Source organism: Phoxinus phoxinus (genome assembly GCF_949152265.1).
Source record: "Phoxinus phoxinus genome assembly, chromosome: 5".
Classification (NCBI taxonomy): domain Eukaryota; kingdom Metazoa; phylum Chordata; class Actinopteri; order Cypriniformes; family Leuciscidae; genus Phoxinus; species Phoxinus phoxinus.
The window spans coordinates 34,514,331-34,531,030 of NC_136880.1; the positions used below are offsets into that span (position 1 = coordinate 34,514,331).

Here is a 16,700-nt window from a genome sequence, read left to right on the forward strand (position 1 = left end):
TCATGGCATAAATACCTGTGGTATTATACTGCAAGCAAGTACACAGCAGAATTGGTATGTACAGTTTGTAGATGTTAGTGTAGATCTGCTGATAGAGAGAAGAATTGAAAATGCTGTGATTAAGTACTGCGGTAAAACAAATGTTCAAGGACATGCTTTTATATTAGAAAAAGCTGGTTTCAGCAGAGGATGCTTATCTAAAGCAACTATACATTTATATCAGTTCATAAAAACAGAAAAAAATAATATCCGTTTTTTGAGACATTTTTGCAGATGATTAGCCTAACCTTTAGTGGCAGTGGTAATGGAGAGAGGCAGCGACCAGGCGTAACATATTATTTGTTTATTTGTATTTATTAATCATCACTCTAGTTATTATTTTCAGTTGTGACTATTTTCTGGGGAATGTAAATCAACACAAGTAACATTTCACTTGCCTCACTAAACACTGGTGTTACATTCTGTCAAGTGCTGGGAAAAAGCAACTTATATTAGCCTTCATAATTACAGAAGCTAGGTTCAAACGAGACTCTGTCCCCTTGACATTTTGTCTTCTTGTGCTCTTCCTGTGTTTGATATGCAGAGGAAAAGGCTCTCCTTCGGTCCTGAGTATTTGATCTTTTCCGACTTGATTAGGCAGGAGAGTTTAAAAACCCCACAGTCCGCCGACCTATTCCAAACATTCAGGATGCCTTCCTCTCAAAGGCCCACAGAAGACAAACAAAAACATGTTTTCTCTGGCGTTGGGCCACAAGTTTCTATAATTATCCCTCTTTAGCTGGTTCTTTCCTCTTCCAAACTGCTCCAATTTTGCTCCCTGACAGCTTTGTACTTAATGCTACGGTGTTTATGAGTTAATGCAGAGGTTCGCTTGCACCTACAGAAAAGAGAAAACACAAAATAAGCAGTAATCAGATAAACCCAACACATTTTGCAAGGTGGAAACATTTCACTTGCTTGAGGTGGTATAACTTAAGCTGTGTGCTGAATCCAGATGTCAATCAACACATCAAACGGCTCCTATAAATATGGTTAGCGCACAACTGAAATGTCTCCAAAGAGAAGCCGGTCAAACAAATGTTATACGTATTAATTTGAGTGCACCCATATTTTGCCTCTAATTGCTACAGGCAGCAATTAGGATGTGTAACTTAATTTAGAGCGTGCACTGACCCGTGAGATTACCTCCGCAAACCGCTTTGACAGAACTTCACCAAGAACAGAATAAGCAGCGGGAGTTTTCCATATCATTCTCTCTATGGTCGTCCCCAGGCCTCTTCATTTCAGCTCCAAATTAATTTACTAGTCCCTCGAACTAGGACCTAAAGCAAGAAAATTATCTTTTGACAAGGGGAGGAAGTGTCTTGGTGTTCATTTTAGAAAATAAAATATAACAGTCACTAAATCTGATCTGCCTGCATTGACACCATTGTATGAGAGGTGAACTGAGCTGGACGATGACGTCACTGTTTTCTCCATAAATTAACTAAATTAATAACTTTTTTACAACAGAAATGAACCATCACTGAATTTACTTAAGCTGGAATATGACACTGTTTTATTATAGAGTTGCTGTACAGCCGAAACCAACTCTTGGTTTGTTATCCCTGTAAAGCTGCTTTGAAACAATCTGTATTGTAAAAAGTGCTATATAAATAAAGGTGACTTGACTTGACTTGACAAATCACCATGCACTTTTCTTTTTTGCCTTTAAAGTCTGGAAATAGTTGGTGTCAGATATTTAATAGGGGTCGGAGCTCTCATTATAGGAGTGTCTCATTTGAGGATAGTGAAGTCATTGTTGTGGTCAATATCCACAAAAGCCGTCGTCTCGCCTCTCTCGATTAGTATGTGAGGAGTGAGAGCGTCTCGGTTTGACCTTGTCACTGGGGCTTAAACGGCCACCGTAATAAGATGTCACTAGGAGGAAGTGACTTTTGCCTCCATGCTGTCTGAACCATTGTTAAAACATCCCAAATATGATCACATTTCAAAGTCTGCAAATGCTATTGAAGAAGTTCACACTTGATATGCACTTTAAAAAGGAGAGAGAGAAGAGTGAGAATTTACCCATTCATCAAAAAACCTCAAAACTCGAATCTAACTCTTGGAAACTCCTTACCAACACTTACTAAGTGAAATCTTTTATGTTAGTCTTTTTAAAAACCTTGTTAGGTGAGACCTTTCTGAGAGACTCAAATTTACTTCTCTTTCCATCTTTGTTTTCCATCTCTTCTCTTATTTCATTAGGGGAGAACAGGCAAATGATCTGAGAGTGTGGAATATTCTCATATAATGAAGCTGGTTTCTCCCTGAGTCACAATGAACCATGTCATCCATCTTTAGGACTGTCATCCTGATTCTATATTTGAATGGCTTCAAAGAGAACGGAGATGTGAAGTGCCGACTTGTGTTTCGTTGGGAGTGTCTGACTCGTTTAATAGTCGTGAGCTTCACAAGAGCTGCACACTGTTGTTTGCTCTCCTTATGAAGACTTTCAGAGCTTGTTGTTTGTAAAGTTTCCCGATGAAACTTTAGGAATCACGTAAGAAGTGTTTATTTTCCATAATTCAATCTATGAAAGTTTAAAGAGCACTCGGATGAATTGTGCCACATTTTGATTGTCAAAATGTGGAATGAATTTCCTAAATTCAATGTATCAGTTTACATAGTTCAACCATCATTTAGCATCTTTTTGTACATTGTATAAAGGATAATACAAAACTGGTAGCTGTAAATTGTGCGGCTATAAATTCAATTAAAATGGTGAATATGGGGCTCAGATTATTCAATTTGGATGCCTTAAAGGTAAAGCCAAATTAAACATAATTGTACCAACAACAACAACAAAAATAGACAATATAAGCAATTTGCTGGCAATTGTAGAGAAAAATGCTCCTAACTTATTGGCTTTTTCTGCCTATCAACAGCTTGTGGTATAAAGCAGTATTGATTTGTTTCTTATTTTCAATCCATTCAAACTGATGCTTACAAGCCATTTTCTTTGCCTTTATAATTCAAAATTGTCTCCATTTCGACAAAACCCTGTCTAGCAATGTCAATCAGCTAAATAATGTTACTTCTGTGACGTATTTCAACTAAAACCATTCACAACATCCAGAAAGGTCAAGTGAAACAAATAGATGGCCACCCAATGCTGATTCTGATGGATATATTTACTACTTCTAATGTGTCTGGTTAAAACACAGTGAACGTAAGCAGAGGGTGACAGAATGTATTGCACTGGCTCATGACAATCCTTAGAATCGAGCTCTGGTATGTAGCATTAAAGGCAGAACAAAGTGATACGTAGTGTTACATAGTTTTATTTTAACTGGCCACATCTAATGGTCAAGATTAACTCCGCATTTTACAAATGCATTAGTTGAGGGCATGACTGAATCAATACTAAAGCTAGACCAATTTTTTAAATGGCTACTAAATAACAAGAAGGACCTGTCAATGAGAGTGGACTGATGTGAGGAGACATGCTTAATATCACATCAATAGAGCACAGTTATATGTGTGTGTCATGCGCCAAGTCATTTCATGGCATATAATCAAGACGTATTAATCAGGAGGAGGGAATGAGAATGACAGGAGAGAGAAAGAGCGATAGAAAGAAAGAAAAGAAGAGATGGTAACCTTTAAGCAAACCTTAGTCATTCATCAGTCAGTCCTCGGTTTGATACTTCTCTCCATGTCTCTAGTGGGATCTGGTTTGCATGTCAATGCACTGCGGAGGCGGCACCATCTCCATACACAGGCTGAGCAGAGAAAAACATAGTTGTGATTGATGACTCCGGACTCTTCTGATTGCATCTCTGTTACCACATAAATCACACATTTACCGATGCAGTGCTGATGCTTTTTTATCCCTTCAGTAAGTAAGAAAGTTCAGGGAGGTTTGCACAACGTGGCAACACAGATTACACGTTAAACACAGCGAGTGTTGCGGCATCGTAATGCGATCATCAAAATGACACGGCCCCCGATGATATAAGGCGAACTCTGATTAGGCCGCAAGCATTAGAATTCATGGGGGAACAAATTTATGCAGGTACAAACATTTCCAGCCACAAACACAAGCTCCACTGTATGGAAGACGGAAATATTTAAAGGGACCGTTCAACCCGAAATTAAAATTCTGACAGTATTTACTCACACTCTTCTCGTTCCAAACCAGTATGCTGTTGTCATTTTTTTTCTTCTTCTTTGAAACACAAAAGAACATTTTTGAAGGATCTTCATGCAGATATTTTGTTTATTACCGTACATACTACAGTTTAGGGGTATCAAGCTCCAAAAAGGATTTAAAAAAGCACTATTTAACTTTTTAATCAACTTGTGCATTATATTATAGTCTTCTAAAGCAATACGACAGATTTGAGTTAAAACTGACTGAAATGTATGTCATCTCTGTACACACAGGTTTGCCATGAGAGTGAGTCAATAATTTTTTCTATTTTGGGTGAAAAATCGTACACAATTTCTTCGTATGGCTTCAAAGGGATGCAATTTTGTTTGTACTCATTTTACAGCAGTGCTTTTCTGTTCTTTTGTGAGCTTGACATTGTCATTGTATGAAAAAACCTGCATGAAGATTCTTCAAAAATCCTAATTTTTGTATTTGACTGTAAAAACAACAACATGGATTTCAGACGTCATCAGGATGACTAAAAAACGACTTCATTTAAATTTTTCCCTGAACTATTCCTTTAAATGAAAGTATATTCATTTTCATGTTCAAGATGATGTGAAATTGTCTTCTCTTTCCTCTCCTTGACAGCATCGCAAAGGAACCATCGCGTGTTTCCATTCATTAAGATGGCAGGTGCATGACAAGGTTATCATACCACCATAATGGATCCATTTGCATCAATGTGGAGCCCTCAATTACTCTGTCATCGGCTCTTAGACAGAAGCGGTTCAAGCGAACGTGAAACCTTTCGTTTGAATGAGGCTAGGACATCACGTTCATCCTCCTGCTTCGAGCCCAGATGAGTTTTTTAAACCTCATAAAGCCAGCGGGGGAGGAAAAGTAATTTCTGCGGAACTGTTCTGCGAGGCCACAGGCGCTTGTTTTCGTAGGCTTGAGGGCTTAAATTTCACTCATCTTATCAGAATGTTCCTGCATATAGAGCCTAACAGGGCATCTGCTCATTGCGAAATCCCGCTGGCGACGGGACTACCAGCCAATCGCTCTTATCTGGAAAGACCCACCCAAGGTACTGAGTCTGACAGAAGAAAACAACAATCATCACTGGACAAAAGTTGCAGATTTCATACACATGTGTGTCCATAATCCATAAAACAGCTGCATCCTGTTCTTCCTCTGTGGAATTTTAGGATCACAGTCTTATAAAGTCTTTTCTGCCAGCCTGCAAAGCACTGCAGGTGGTCCGCGCTTGCCGAAAATGTGCAACGCTACCACAGCTGCAATAGAGCAGGAACCACGGGAGCGAGTCTGTCCGCCTCTGGCTAAATCAATAACTATCAATCTCTCCAAAAGCCAGGCATTTCCTTTAGTTTTACTGCCAGTGAAATGCAAGTCGGCTCCTAAAGGCACCGAGCAAGAGGGCCTTTTAGGCTTTGAGGGTGGCGATGTCATTTTTACACTTCGAATTATCAGCATCCGCTATGATTAACAAAATTCTCACCACTCGCAGCGCCCCCTCCCGTAATCTTTAGCGCCATGATTTATGCGAATATTACAACCCACAACTTATTTATGATACTCAGTTGCTCGGCTTGGCTCGTATTGGATTTTTGTCCTCTCTTGTTATCAATGTTTCAGCGTTGATTGATGACTTATGCTTTAATTATTTATTGAAATACTGTAAGTGTATGATAATTAGAGAATATCTGAGCTAAAGAAAGTGCTGATCTGAAGGGCAGAGCTGAAGGTTGACAAAGTTCATCCGGACTGCTCAGAATTCAGCTGCAGTGTCCACTGAACTGCAAGATCCGATCAACAGCAAACAGCCTTGTGGCATACTAATTATACACTGACACATGTTATTCATGCTTCCACACACACACACACACACACACACACACACACACACACACACACACACACACACACACACACACACACACACACACACACACACACACACACACACACACACACACGCACGTTTATGCTTGCTCCTAATTTATCACAGCGACCGTTCATTCGCTACATATCATCATTCATGGAGCATATACAGTATGGGTAGTACTTTGACTATTTAACATTTTGAAAGGTACAACTTTTTTAGGTATGTACCGTTCAAAAGTTTGGAGTCAATAAGATTTCTTGATGAATTGAATTCAGTAAGGATTAATTCAATTGATCAAAAGTTACAATAATTCCTATTCGTGAAAGAGATGCATTCCACAAAAATATTAAGCAGCACAACTGTTTTCAACTGTGATTATAATAAGAAATGTTTCGCTCAAAATCAGCATATTAGAATGATTTCTGAAGGATGTGACACTGAAGACTGAAGTAATGATGCTGAAAATTCCGCTTCTCCATGCAGGAAGAAAATACATTTTAAAACGTATTAAAGTAGAAAAAAAGTTATTTAAAATTGTAATAATATTTCACAATATTACCGTTGTACTGTATTTTTAATCAAATAAATGCATAAGAGACTTATGCTTACTTATGCTGACTAAAACATTAAACAATCTTACAGTTTTAAAACTTTGAATTGCCCCGTAGGCATATGAATACGAATGAATAATAAAATGAATTAATAATCATAAACAATGTTTTTATTTATGGAAACTGTTTAAATAAAGATGCATAATATGAATAGTCTCTGTGTATGCAGAGAATGAAACGTCTTCAAATTTAGCCCAAAACTGCTTTGCATCTGTTGTTGGTGCTCTTTTATAATATTCCATAACTGCTTCTTAATGGCTGAATGTTTGCAGCTGTTTACAGCAGCAGAGCTCAAGCGAGACTGTATGCACTGTCAAAAATATCATTTCAGTTCCTAGTCTAACTTGTTCTCTTTTTACCTCCACTGCATTCATGTTGTTGTGGGGCACAACAGGACCTGCCTGCACCTGTTTTACCTTTCCATTCAGTGTGTCTGGTTTTTGTGCTGAATCTGCTGATGAGTAGAAAAACTCACCTAAACAAATGATTTGCATCAAAGCAGTGACAGCACCCGGAGCTGCAGTGGTCAGCAATGTGTGTGGCTCTAGGGCGCGTTTCCCTGCTCTTGCAGTGCCCTTCCCAGAAACCAACTCTGCACACACGCCGTCCCCGAGACACGAGGTACAGCAAGAGGATGAGCGTTCAAACCCATCTGCCATCAGCTCCTTGGAGGATCAGATTGCACAAATACATCTGAGTAATACTAGTACGGTATATCATAGATATTAGAAAATGTGTGGAATCATTTATATATACCTAAAATCAGGTCCAGACACCATCTATTGACTTTTTCCATGTGTTCTGCACTGTTTTTATTTTGGGAGAAAATCAGCAGAATTCTGTGAAAGGGATCTAAAAATGGTCAAATGTGTTAAACAAACCTGAGAACAATCTAAATATGTAATAAATAAACAAGCAAGTTAACTTTTCTCACTTTACATTAAATCTTTGAACACATTTTTCACTCTGTACATTATATTGCTGTGATGCTTGAATTCATTTGTAGCATTCAAAATGATTGATTCTAGTCTTTAGTTTTTTTTTTTTTATTGTTTTTTTTACAAAATAGTAAAGAATTTTAATATTTGTTACCATTTATCGGTTATCAACTATAACGTGACGATGGATGGATGGACTCTAAAAAATGCTGGGTTGTTTCAACCCAATTTTGGATAAAATATGGAAAAACCCAAACGTTGGGTTAATGTAATTTAAAAATTTAACCCAAAAGCTGGGTTTGTCAATATTTTACCCAAAAGTGGGTTGAAACAACCCAGCATTTTTTAGAGTGTGGATGGTATACATATATAACTAAGTCCAGACTGCATGTATTGACTTTTTCCACATCTTCTGCGCTAATGTTTTGAAGAAAATCTGCAGAATTCTGAGAAATATATTTATACATGGTAAAATGTGTAAATAGACCTGCAACAATCAGAATCACCTAATATTTAATAAACAAACACGCAAGTGAACTTTGCTCACTTAAAATTAATATTTAAACCCATTGTTTTTACACTATTTATTATATTGGTGTGATGCCTGAACTCACTTGTGGCATTTCAAATTATTGATTTTAGTTTTTAGAGTTTTATTTTTTATTTATTTTGACAAAATAGTAAAGAATTTAATATCTGTTACCATTGGTTGATTAACGACTATAGCTTGACAATACATAAATAAATAAATAGATAAATAAATAAATATGGAATAATATACTGTATATACTGTAACGGTCACCAGCTGGAGTGCCCTTGAGAGCCACCTGAGGGCACTCCACATCAAGACTATTATCATTCACACACAGACTACATCTCCCATCATTCTCTGCCCGGACTCATCATCACTTGTCACTGATCACACTCACCTGTACCTCATTCACTGATTGCATTTCACCTGTGTCTCATCCTGTTAGTCTGTCTATTTATACCTTGTTCATTCATTCACTCACCGCGAAGTCTTGTCTAGTGTTTCACTGCAATTCCGAGCGTTTCCCCTGGTTTCTTGTCTTTTGGTTTTTGGATATCATTCTCTGGTCCCTGGATTACTCTCTTGCCTCTGGTCCCTGGATTAGAGCCGCCTTCGCCGCTGGTCCCGTCCAGCCCAGAGCCGCCTTCGCCGCTGGTCCCGTCCAGCCCAGAGCCGCCTTCGCCGCTGGTCCCGTCCAGCCCAGAGCCGCCTTCGCCGCTGGTCCCGTCCAGCCCAGAGCCGCCTTCGCCGCTGGTCCCGTCCAGCCCAGAGCCGCCTTCGCCGCTGGTCCCGTCCAGCCCAGAGCCGCCTTCGCCGCTGGTCCCGTCCAGCCCAGAGCCGCCTTCGCCGCTGGTCCCGTCCAGCCCAGAGCCGCCTTTGCCGCTGCTCCACGTCAGCCCTGCCGAGCCTGCGCTCCACGTCAGCCCTGCCGAGCCTGCGCTCCACGTCAGCCCTGCCTGTGTCTTCGGACAAGATGGCCGACTCCACGCCTGTGTCTTCGGACAAGATGGCCACCGCATCCCCGGAGCCTGTTCCTGAGCCGGTGTCTGTCGCTGTTCCTGAGCCGGTGTCTGTCGCTGTTCCTGAGCCGGTGTCTGTCGCTGTTCCTGAGCCGGTGTCTGTCGCTGTTCCTGAGCCGGTGTCTGTCGCTGTTCCTGAGCCGGTGTCTGTCGCTGTTCCTGAGCCGGTGTCTGTCGCTGTTCCTGAGCCGGTGTCTGTCGCTGTTCCTGAGCCGGTGTCTGTCGCTGTTCCTGAGCCGGTGTCTGTCGCTGTTCCTGAGCCGGTGTCTGTCGCTGTTCCTGAGCTGGTGTCTGTTCCTGTTCCGTGGTCTCCCGAGGAGTCTTCACCGCCGTGGCCGCCCGAAGGTCCTACTGCTCCGCTGTGGTCACGTCCTGCTCCGCCCTGGTTGCCTGCACAGCCGGCTCCGCCCTGGTCGCCTGCACAGCCGGCTCCGCCCTGGTCGCCTGCACAGCCTGCTCCGCCCTGGTCGCCTGCACAGCCTGCTCCGCCCTGGTCGCCTGCACAGCCTGCTCCGCCCTGGTCGCCTGCACAGCCTGCTCCAGGCCCTCTTCCGCTCCACGGGCCTGGCCCTCCATCCCGCCCCCGGGTCCGCCTCCGCTACACCTCCCTCCTGGACAGTTTTTGGAGCGTCTGGAATCCGCTCCTTAAAGGGGGGGCTATGTAACGGTCACCAGCTGGAGTGCCCTTGAGAGCCACCTGAGGGCACTCCACATCAAGAATATTATCATTCACTCACAGACTACATCTCCCATCATTCTCTGCCCGGACTCATCATCACTTGTCACTGATCACACTCACCTGTACCTCATTCACTGATTGCATTTCACCTGTGTCTCATCCTGTTAGTCTGTCTATTTATACCGCGAAGTCTTGTCTAGTGTTTCACTGCAATTCCGAGCGTTTCCCCTGGTTTCTTGTCTTTTGGTTTTTGGATATCATTCTCTGGTCCCTGGATTACTCTCTTGCCTCTGGTCCCTGGATTACTCTCTTGCCTCTGGTCCCTGGATTACTCTCTTGCCTCTGGTCCCTGCCTGTTTTGTTTCATTGTTTGACTGCCTATCTGTGTATGACCCTTGCCTGTACATTGGATTACGCCTCTGGATTGTCCCATACAATAAAGCTGCGTCTGGATCTCAAACCTAGTCTCGGAGCAGTTCATAACATATACACATATAACCAGGTTCAGATGCCACCTATTGACCTTTTCCACATTGTCCCTGCTGATTTGTCAGAGAAAAACAGCAGAATTCTGCGAAAGGGATTTAAACATGGTAAAAATGTGTAAAACAGACCTGAAAACAATCAAAATCACCTTAATATTTAATTAACAAACATGCAAGTGAACTTTGCTCTCTAAATATTAATCTCTAATACATTTTTCACATGGAACATTATATTGTAATGATTCCTGAATTTATTTTTAGCTTTTAAAATTATTGATTTTAATTTAATTTGACCAAACAGTATAGAATTTTAATATTTGTCTGTGCATACCTGTGATATATTACACATTATTAACCTGCAAAAAAAAAAAAGGCTCAGAAGGGAAAAAAAATTATACGTTGAGTTCAACAAATGGCTCCTCTCTCTACGCCCTGCTGCTCGTCCCAGGCTGGTGGGCGGTTGAAGCGCTCTTCTGAGATGTTCACAGGGCACAGCTGATGAGCGCTACAGCCAGTGTTTTATGAATCTGTAATGGCCGTCATATTTCAGCAAGGCAGGCCCGTATGTTGTGTACACCATGCTGGAAACCAATTTCCTTCATTTTCGCTTTCGTCCAGTGAGCAACTGCTGTTGTTTTGTAATTATGAACCCTTTATGTTGCTCAAAGGAGGTTTTAAAACAGATACTGGATCTTTTATGAATTATATTGAACTCCATTATGAAGCCGATATCAATTTCAAAATAACCACATGCTTTGGTGATTTTGCCTGACCGTTTGCGAAGAATATTAAAGGTGCCATGTGTAAAAATTGAGGTAAAAATATCCAAAAAATGAGCTACACGCATCAAAAGAATGAGAAGAAATAAGGGCAATGATGTCATTAAAAAAATGTCAAGTTATAGTGCTGCAGAGATATCAACCTTAATTAGCATTAGCATTTCTAGCCACGGCCCGACAGCTGTTGTAATACCAGTTTCGGCCATGGGAGGCGGTATGCGGGGCACATAACCACCAGCCAACCTGCAATACACGACACGAATAACTCGCACGGCTTGTGGGCGTACTTGAACCTGATGTCTATCGTGTGGAAAGTACAGCCCACTACTTCATTTCAATTCAGGGAAGAGAGCGGAAGGATGGCTGAAGCCTTTGGCAAGAGACCCCTACAACCACCGCGCTCTGAAGCACAAATCAGATCAGATAAGAAAAGGACCGCTCGTCACGGTCCGGGCTCGAAAGCGCGGGGGACGGCGAGCGAACTGCAGCGCATAGCCCTGTTTTACAACGTTCAGCACCCATTCTGACACGCCCGGGATCGCTCCCCATGCTTTCGCACGCATAGCTAGGGGCAGAATGGTCTCCGTGTTCTGACCGCCGCACTGCGCGGGCTCGAGAAACTGAAACGGAGGTATCAACACGGCGCGCGCGCCCTCGTTGTCTGAAGAGTGCTGCTCGCTGACGACAGCAGCCGGCTGTTTCACATTCAATGACTCGGTCGCTAAGGATGGAGAACAATTTGTGGCGCGAACAGGTCATTTGTAGCCTACTGTATCTTTCAACAGTGTTCGTGTTTTTTTTTACTATAGTAGAGATGATCGGTTCACGTGCGCTGTCTGATGTTTACTGCATCACTCCACATGGAGAGGTTGGGTGAAGTAATAATTACAAGAGCTTCACAGTTATCAGATACAAGCATTCAACGGCCCTGTAGTATATATATATATATATATATATATATATATATATATATATATATATATATATATATATATAAAAATAGTTATTTGTGTTTGCGCACGTGATATCAGGAAGCAATGTAATAACGTTACCTGTAATACACACATGATGGCAATGCGCAAATCGTGTGTGTGTGTGTGTGTGTCACAAATCATTATTGTTTCTTTAACTTATTAAAATATTTTACTTTACTGCAACTATCTGTTTCTGCTTCTTTATCATATTTATAGTGTGTGATTTATAAAATACCATATCCTACATCACATATTTTGATATGTGAGGTATACTGCCCCCATCTGGTATGGAATGTGGAGTATGACTTGATTTTTTTTGCCAGACAATTACACATGGCACCTTTAAAGAATAGAAAGAAACCATCATAGCACTTACTGCATGTTTTCTGTTGTATAAATGGCAACAGCATGTGCAAATCTGAAACCTGGCAAGACTTCAAATATTACTGGAATGAATCTTATGGAAAACTTTGAACATGTTATGTTACAATGGGGAGAAAAGGCACAATGGTTTAATCATCTTACTGTGAGGTCTGTGGTGGGGTTGGAGAAATCTTATCTTAATGTTTATTCATTCCTAAGTGCTCCCATATATTTCAATAGTAAGAGGTTCCCCTGCTCTCTCTGATATACAGGAACACAGTGTTGTTGGCTGGCTGTGCTGAGGGAGGGATTTGGCTAACCTGAGCTGCTGTCATGTCCGTTTACTGAACTCCTGTGTAAACTTTCACCAACATTCTCATGAAAGAGAAATATTTGTGCTCGGATGATTCCCTCCTGTTGTTACACAAAGGAAGCTTCCAACGGTTTCACCATGATGCAGCCGTATACAATGGGAAAAGTTCATTAATTTGGCCAAACCAAGGTGGGAGGCTGTTTTGGCTGACCCAAGAGACCCCCAGACAGTACCGTGGGAATTTGGGGTGCTGAGGGTGCTTTCAGCACCCCCTGGCGTGGAGCTGATCTTAGTTATTACATAACATTATTATGTGGTCAACAGTAAACCTGAATCATGTGTAGCCAAAATTAAGAATTACCGACCACTTCTACGGTACGTCGTGTGTTAGCTGGGATTGCAAAGAGAGAGAGGGTGTTTATTTGTCCCTCAGCAGCAAATAATCTTGCATTCTAGTTATTTAACCTTTTATTTAAGCATCTAGGTTATATAGCCTACTGGGGATGTGATCCAGATGCAGCTCACATTTAGGGGAATTTTCCTGCCACCATATTTCCTTCCCGAGATATTGCATGTCAAACAAGAAAGATATGCAAAATCATCATAATAAAAATGATATATATATTTTGTCTTTTATCAGCAGTTTCTCGGCAGTAGAATGTCCAAATGTAATATAATAAATATTTTTTTTTAAATTGAAAAGCGTCCTATCAAACGATACCTACCTTTTCCATTGTCCAACTGAACTAAATTGATTTTATTTCTATAAAAATAACTCATAACTTCAATCCTGGACCAAAGCCCCCCAGGCTATGTTCCCAGACCCTACTGTTCGACTAATCTTAAAACAAAGAGAGAAAGAATAACTTCACAACACTCATTCATCCATAAATGAAGGTCATTAATAACCCAAGGTCATTCCCATTACCTTCTTGACGTACATGCCTTAATTATGTATAAAGAGTGAGTCAAATGCACATTAATATTTATTGTAATTTCCATTTGTAACTCTGCCAATGCAATAGAAAAAGTCAAATCTATTTTTATTGACAGTGTCAAATTTGTAGAGGAATAGGCATCGGAACGCTGGATGTAATTAGTGCTATTGACTGAACTAATCCCAATGGAGCCATACGATTGGATGAGAATCAATATCAATTCAAACTAAAAAAAACAAATAAACAAGCAGAAGACCACAGAGGAAGGAAGAAATACAAAGTCAAATACACAGAAACTAAACTATCATGATGTAAAAAAACACAATGGAATTGATGAATACATGGGTCTATGTGTATACGGCTTTGTCAAATACAAATACTCAATTAATATGTCAAAGTATATATGACCAAAAACATCCCTAAAAGTGAGAGAGAGAAAGATAGAGAGCATCCAACCGGCCTCACAACCGGAGACCATGTGTAACCACACCAGCCCAGGACCTCCTCATCCAGCATCTTCACCTCCAAGACCGTCTGAGACCAGCCACCCGGACAGCTGCTGCAACAATCGGTTTGCATAACCAAAGAATTTCTGCACAAACTGTCAGAAACCAACTCAGGGAAGCTCATCTGCATGCTCGTCGTCCTCATCGGGGCCTCGACCTGACTGCAGTTCATCGTCGTAACCGACTTGAGTGGGCAAATGCTCACATTCGATGGGGTCTGGCACTTTGGAGAGGTGTTCTCTTCATGGATGAATCCCGGTTTTCACTGTACAGGGCAGATGGCAGACAGCGTGTATGGCGTCATGTGGGTGAGCGGTTTGCTGATGTCAACGTTGTGGATCGAGTGCCCCATGGTAGCGGTGGGGTTATGGTCTGGGCAGGGGTATGTAATGGACAATGAACACAGGTGCTTTTTATTGATGGCATTTTGAATGCACTGTTATACAACTGAATGCACCGAGATACCGTGATGAGATCCTGAGGCCCATTGTTGTTCCATTCATCCACGACCATCACCTCATGTTGCTGCATGATAATGCACGGCCCCATGTTGCAATGATCTGTACTCAAGTCCTGGAAGCTGAAAGCATCCCAGTTCTTGCATGGCCAGCATACTCACCGGACATGTCACCCATTGAGCATGTTTGGGATGCTCTGGATCGGCGTATACGACAGCGACAGGTCCTGCCAAAATCCAGCAACTTTTCACAGCCATTGAAGAGGAGTCGACCAACATTCCACAGGCCACAATAAACAAGCTGATCTACTCTATACGTAGGAGATGTGTTGCACTGCGTGAGGCAAATGGTGGTCACACCAGATACTGACCCGCTTTCTTTTACATCATGTGGATGGCCATGTATGTGCCCCATTTACCTGGGGAAGTGATGGCACCAGGATGCACTGTTGGATGACGACAAGTTGGTGGAAAGTGATGCTCTAGACAATATTCAGCTGGGAACGTTTGGCACGTGCCACCTAAACATTGTTGCAGACCAGGTACACCCCTTCAGGACAATGGCGTTCCCTTGTGAGAGTGGCCTCTTTCAGCAGGACAATGCACCCTGCCACACTGCAAACATTGTTCAGGAATGGTTTGAGGAACATGATGAAGTGTTCAAGGTTTGGCCCCGGCCTCCAAATTCCCCAGATCTCAATCTAATTGAGCATCTGTAGGATGTGCTGGACCAACATGTTCGATCCACACCGGTATTCACCGTCGCAACCTACATCTGCTGCTAATGTCTTGGTGCCAGATACCACAGGACACCTTCAGGGGTCTTGTAGAGTCCACGCCTTTTGGAAAACCAACAGCATATTAGGCAGGTGGTCATAATGTTTTGGCTTACGGTGTATGTCTTGAACTGCAGGATGCAAGTCTTTAACAAATTATACACGATCCAGGTTTCAGTTTGCATTCCTTGCATAACCCTTAGAAAAAAGATTCACAGTGTGTCATCCTTGGCAACAATAATGTGAGCTGGACATTTGCTATTCTTTCTAAGTTAAGTCTAAGTAAAATCTTTCTATCTATCTTTGGTAAAGCAAAATCAGGTCTTGAGGTAAAAAACCCAGCTCATGTTCCCCTATTATTATATTCATTACTTCATTTTTCAAACATATCAGTTTCATGAACCCACTATGAGAGGAGATTCTTCTGCTCTAGCTTTCTTGCGATGGCTTGGTTCAGAACAGTCAAAGAGACTCCAGGAAGGTGTAATTCATTTTCTCCTCTGTTTGACCCTCCCGTTAGTCTCAGGGGAGCGGACACAACCCGGTCATAAACCCAGGACTTGTCACTTTATTTTTTATTTAAAGTGCAAGTCATTTCAGTGACACTGCATGGAAAGATTCTTTATTTGTGGAAAAGCAGTGTGAGATTTCACTGGAGACACCATGTAGATATCACCTTTTCTCTCTGCTAAACCTTTGCACTTATTTACCCCTTGTCAAAGTCATACATGCCAATGTGTTAATGAAAAATCACAAGTCTATCTTTACATTTTAATTGTCATTCATTGAACAACATAACATGCAACACAAATTTTCAAGCCCGAGATAAACCCAATTATGTGACCTTGTCATAATGTTTTCTTAATGAGAAGAAACCCTCATGTTCTTGCACGAGAAAGCCATATTATCATAAAATACTATGGTTGACCTATGGTCAAGGCCTTTAGAAACTGTCAGATTAGTGGACTATTCTCCGTCCTATGGGGAGTCAAAATATCTTAAACACCTCCTAGAGGCATGTTAATGGTTAGATGACTTGTTTGCCCTTACCGCCTGGTTCACTGGTTGGTTATGTGAAGCTCTACTAATGTCGACCACAGTTCAGTTTCTGTGGAGTAGCTCATGTTTGCAGAATGGAAATAGTTCCAGAGTCCAAATATTTTCGACTCGATTTAAAAAGAGTCTGCTACATTAAATGTATGGAAAGTTTTCATACAGGGAGGAACTCTTGCAACTTGTGGTTTTAATTTCAAGAAATCAAACGACACACTGAAAATGTCACA

General features: G+C 41.5%; 1 long non-coding RNA gene across 1 annotated transcript; it reads right to left on the bottom strand.

Moving 5' to 3' along the window:
• Positions 1-411: 411 nt before the first annotated feature.
• LOC306998918 lies at positions 412-8,692 on the bottom strand. Its single transcript, XR_013797697.1, has 4 exons — positions 8,610-8,692; positions 7,134-7,510; positions 3,658-3,767; positions 412-877 (listed from the first exon to the last, which is right to left on the bottom strand). It is a non-coding gene; the product is annotated as an uncharacterized lncRNA (long non-coding RNA).
• Positions 8,693-16,700: the final 8,008 nt, after the last annotated feature.